This window comes from Lissotriton vulgaris, chromosome 8, assembly GCF_964263255.1.
Source record: "Lissotriton vulgaris chromosome 8, aLisVul1.2, whole genome shotgun sequence".
Lineage (NCBI taxonomy): Eukaryota > Metazoa > Chordata > Amphibia > Caudata > Salamandridae > Lissotriton > Lissotriton vulgaris.
This window is the reverse complement of record NC_141696.1, coordinates 533,058,004-533,064,003: the sequence shown is the minus strand read 5'-3', so window position 1 is coordinate 533,064,003 and position 6,000 is coordinate 533,058,004.

Here is a 6,000-nt window from a genome sequence, read left to right as displayed (position 1 = left end):
AGATCAGCCAAAACAGGGCTAGTTCAAGTTCCCAAAATCCAAAAAGCCAGATGGGGAGGGAAAAGCCTATCCCACCGAGCAGCCAAACTCTGGAACAGGCTGCTGATTACTATTTGGCTCCAGCCTAATAGGATCCAGTTTAGGGAAATGGTCCAGACTTGGCTATTTCCCCCACATAATCTGTTACTGTGCCTGGACAACACATGACACGTCACTTTTAGCGCCAAGACGCCTTGGCATTCGTGCCCTCTACAAATATTTTACTTACTTACTAACGTTCACTTTATCACTTTTCGAACAAAGTCTAGTAAGGAGGGCCTGTTTCATATTCCTATGAGCCAATGTGCAAGCATGATTGAACTAGCCAATAGGTGGAAGATTGTTAGTGACTTTAGACTGCTGCAACCCCCTGCCCCCTGCAGAACAAACCTAAATGTAGTAGTGATGTTTTCTGGTATCGCCTCCCTTGAGATTAATAAGAATGCCTCACTGTTCTCACGTACATGCTTACCCAGGAAGGGATCCCTATCCAATTTGATCTGAATATCCCCATTTCATATGTAAGTGGCATCTAGGTTTTCCTGCTGTCCTTTCCCCCCCATCGGTTTAAGGTCCAATGCGAAGGTGAGAGGGTTGTGATCACTAATACGTGAAATCAAACGTAATGGTCAAGTGTTAGCTTAACTAGGTCCTGTGATCCTAAAAAGAAGCCAATCTCTGTACCCTTTTGGGGACCATTAAAAGTAGTGGGAGGGGGGACGCCTGGGGCCTTGAATTCTTTAGCAAATACCTGGGTTCAGGAGGTCAGCAATCTATTTAGGATGTCCCCAAAAACTGTCTGCTTGGAATTGTATATAATCCTTACCCTTTGATATTTCCAGGCCACATAAGGAGGGTTTAGCACTCCCACAAAGCCTTGCACTAAAACCACCCCGACTATCTGGGCCTCTTTGTTATGACGATCCAGAAAAGACACAAGGTTGCCCATGACCCTGCGATAGGACTATGTCTGATTTTCTAATGGTAGAGAGGAAGTCTGGGTTCCGGAGTTTGGAAGGGAGCTATGTTCCATTATATAACTCTCAACACTTTCCATCCTGGACTCGACGACTCTATACAGAGGCCTGACCCAGCAGGTGATGAGTGGGTTCCCCTCTTTAGTGATCCATTCTGCTCCACCTGTTCCAATAGATTATTTAGCACGCACCCCTTCTTTTGAGTGTGATCATAGTAACAGGCCTCTGAACAGTCAGAAGTAAAGAGTCAACCCATCTCTTCCAGGGAGATGAGCCCTTCAAATGAGTTCATCAACTCTACATTAAAGGTTGGCTCCCAGTTCCTGGATGGTGTTTGTTTATTTTCCCATGCCTTGCAGCAAGAACCTCTGACCTGTTAGCCTAAAGGTAAAAACTGGATAGAGGTTTGAGGCTGCTTGCTAAAGAGCCTTAAAATCAATTACGCTTTGTGGGATGACTTAAAGTTAACTATTACACAATCCCCAGCCACTTCCTTTGCACGGGACCCACTCAAGGGGACCTTCTCACCATTATGAAATCCATAGACAGATCACACATCCACCTCATGCCTGCCCCAAGCAATTGGTCAATTTAGTTTTAAGGGCTAGGTCATTTCTCGTTGGTTTATTAATGATTTTCTTTAAGGCCGGTATATTCTTCATAACGATCACAAAAGGCGTACACTCCATTGGAAGCTGAGGAAAGAGAAGACTTAAACCAGTGTGGGCAAAGGCTGAGGCAGGAGCAGGAAAAGCCCCTACTGGCACAGACACCGACACAACCTCCAGCGGTCTGGAAGACAAAACCGACCCCAGCTTGATTAATTCTCTCTCAATCCTCTCCAAACGAGCCAGAATGTGATCAGGCTTATTATTCAGGAGCTCCAGCACCTTGTTACAGATGGTGTCCAATAGTATAAATGAATTACACTGGTAGGGGTTACTCGCTTATCTTTATTTGTATTTTTATACCATTCTTAGTTCACTAACACAACAGAATGGCTACATGTAGCACTGAAAACAAACCTCTAACTAAATAAATGAATATAAAGTGTTCTTTTACAAAGATTTCGGAACCAACCAGATACCACATGTTAAGAAGGACATACGTATTATTAAGAGAGGGAGAGATAATAAGTGCACTATTAGAAGTGGTCAAGGTTTTAGCCTTCAAAGATGGAGATGTCAGCACTACCCCTACTGATAAGATGGCACTTAGGCATGGCAAATTTCCATACTGACGAAGAAGGCCTGCCAGAGAGAAAGCTGTTAAGAAGGACCATTTAGGTAGCAAAGACGGTTTTCAATTGTTCTTAGAGGAACCATTGTGACTGGAGTTAATGTAGAGAAGGACCTCAAGGAACATTGATTATTTACGTCTTCATAAGTGGAACCCCCACATGTTTGAACAAATAGGGCACCCCTATCTATCCAAATATGTTTTACTTGAAAATATCTGGCAAAAGTTCTTGGGCACCTAGTAGATTTACGTTTACCTGCCTTTATATGCATTACCTGAGTTTATATGAATTCACTATGTGGATCATCTGCATAGGTCTTTAAAAGTGATGCACACTCCCTGCCGGCTGTCCATAGGGCGCTTTGTCTCTTCAAAAGTGCCTCCAGCCTCAAGATCAACCACGACAAGTCCTGGGTCCTGAACCTTACCATCCCGGCGGAAGACCTTCCCACCCTGAGAGAGATTGTGCCCTACCAGGGGGCTGAGCGCCGTATCAAATACTTGGATCTCACACTGACCCCCTCCCTCGATGACTGGAGTTCTGTTAATTGGCGGACCTGCCGAAAGGAGGTATTTGACGACCTGCGGCGGTGGAAACCCCTGATGCTGTCCTGGTTAGGCCGCCTCCACGCAGTCAAAATGTCTATCCTCCCCAAAATCCTGTACGTGTTTCAATGCCTTCCCACTCCAATACCGCTGCATTGCATACAGAGTTTGCAACGTGAGCTCACATCCTTCATCTGGGGTAGCAAGCGCCCCAGTTTTTCCCAGAAAATCCTCATTGCCCCGCGCGACGGAGGGGGGGTATAGAGGGGGGGTATGGGGGGGGGGGGGGGGGGGGGGGGGGGGGGGGACTAGCCTGTCCTAACTTAGTCCACTACTATTGGGCCGCGTACCTCCGATTTGTGATAGAATGGGGGGTCAGGGACAGTGAAAAAGGGTGGCTACACATGGACAGGGCGGTGACGGGACGCACTGTTTGGGACCTGGCATGGCTCCACCGAGCGGCCCGCTCTAGAAGTGCATACCTGGCAGTGCCCACAAAAACGGTACTGGAAATCTGGGACGCCACTGCTGTCTCCAGGGGCCTTACTACGTTCCCATCCCCGCATACCCCCATAGCGGCAAACCCTCACTTCCCACCGGCCCATCAAACCCGGGCATTTGAGAACTGGGTACAGGGGGACTGTCGGGTGCTTTGCGACCTGTTCGACGGGGGCTCTTTTAAGTCGTTTGATCAATGTTGTGAGGAGTTTCGCTTGCAGCCTGCTGCGCGGTTGCAGTACGCCCAACTACGACACTGGGCTTCTGAAGATAGTGTATATCGGGCCGCTACACGCGCCTTCACCCCCTTCGAACGCTTGGCCCGCACCCTTGGGGGTTTGAAGCGATTGATCTCCCAGATCTATCACATCCTACAGCACCCGCCACTCATACCCATTCACCCGTATCATTCACCCGTATCAGCGTCAATGGCAGATGGCGGTCGATACGGATATCACGCCTTGGGAAGCGGTGTGGAGAGATATCCTCACCGTCTTCTGGAAGGAGGTCCTTAGCCACATCAGGTCGGTCCTGGGGTTCCCTTTGCCTGAAGCCATAGGCACGATCCTGCTGGGTGTCAGACCATCTAACCTGAAGGCCCTTACCCGTAATGACTGGATTGTAACTTTACAGATGCTAGGGGCGACCAAGCAACTCATAGCCTTGTATTGGAAGAAGACTGAAACACCTCCCATAACCTCCTGGTTTGTGCGGCTGTGGCACGTCTTGACAATGGAGCTCCTTACGGCGCGACTCCAGATGCGCCACACCCGCTTTGAGGCAGTTTGGAAGCCCCTGGTGCGCTACTTGTGCTCTATGGAGCATGCACGGCACATGCCCACTAGACTCAGGACCCTACATCTCTTTGAGGATGCTATTGTCCCTACAGATCCTACTAGGTTGCTTCCATAGGCGACTCCTGTAACACCTGAGCCCCGGAGGCTGGCCCTCACTGCCTAGTGCTGCCTTCCATCCACGGACCAGCCCACCACGCCTGCTAGCATGATCCCTTCTCTATTTTCTGTTTCTGGCTTGCTTCCTCTTCACTTTCCTTTTCTCTCTTTCCTCTGTAGCTCCTTTCTGTTTTCAAGAACCCCTGTTGGGTCGTTAGTAAGCAATGGGCTTGTTACTCCCCCATTTTCCCCCCCTGACTCGTCATTGGGGTTCTTTCAACACTGAGCGACTTTAACAGCTTCTCCTAAGCCACGCGGCCGGCCCTCCAGGGTTGTAGGCAAGGCGCTGTGTTAACTACTCCAACTGAGCAAATTCTGTTGCGCATTCCTCGCGGCCGGCCCCGGATAGAGGTTGTAGGCTTACCGCTGTGTTCTTGTGCCCCTCCTAGGGGTATTGTTTCAAAATAAAACAGGACTTGTAATAAAAAGTGATACAAAAGAGAAAATCGGAAGTAGAGCTATTTTCCGTGGTCCAGACACAGGCTTCATGGCAGGCATTTGGGTTGTAAGAATGTCTGATGCAGAAATGAGAACTAGTACTGAAATGACAAAGTACCAAAAGCAAAAAAAAAGTCCAATCAAATTTCTTTGCTGGAGACGGTTTTTGCGTAATCCTGATGGAGGTGTGTCACATATCTGAAGTATTGCAGTGGAGAGCATAAGTCTACACAGAAACCGCGATATGCATGACTTGCAGTAGACATCTGAGCAATGGTGGCCTCTGGGTGGAGCGGAGATCAGTGCCCACTGATGTATTAAATACATGGATGATAAAAAATGCTAATTGTAAAGTTATTTGGAATATCAAGCCTGAACACTAAAAATTATTCAAAATTAAATTGTAAATCTATGAAATAGCAAATGCTATAGAACTAGGTTATCCACTGTGTGATTAAAATGTTTACCCTTTCGCAACTAGATGCACTGTGAAGAGAATGAAAATAGTGGCAAAGTGTTGAGAAGGCTAGAAGTTAACTGACAGGACTTCTGCCTGATAGTCCATGACACTCATTGGAAAGAGGAGATTTAAAAAAGTCCTTGGTCTTACAGCTAGTTTCATATTTATGTTTGTTGTTTGTATGCATGCATGCTGCTAGGGTTTTATTTCCTCAGTGCTTACATCAGGCACACAGAAAAAGTGAGTTAGAGTATCATGATTATAAAAACAAACAATTAAAAATCCCAAGAACACAATGTGTCTTGAAATCGATCTGAAATATTAAGAACATTAAAAAAATCTGCCCCACTGCTTCTTCATTCAGTCTAGTGGCTGGCAGGTGACTAATACATTTGCTGACTGGAGACCATGTACTCTCAAATTGGTATCTACTATTATCACAATACAAATCAGTGGATTCTATGTAATAGGTGAAAAATTATCAAGACTCTAATTCATGCAACAATAATTAAGGAACATGAGGAATCATGCCCAGCATGTGTTGTTCAAGGGAATCTTGTTTTTAGATTTTTTTTTCTTTTTAACAATCCCTTCTAGAACTACAGTTTCATCCGTGAACTACACTATGTTAATGTAGGTGTTTCAAGTAAACGAAAACCAAACATTTGTTTATGACTTTGTCTAAGATATAATCGATGCTTTAATAACAGTTGGATTCAATTAATGAACCTGCCCAGGAATCTCTTTATAACGTAGGTGGGTTGCACTAAACTTTTATTCTAGACCAGTGAGGACTCCTACTTAATCATTACTGGAAACTAGGGACCCCTGCTGAATATGTATTGGAATC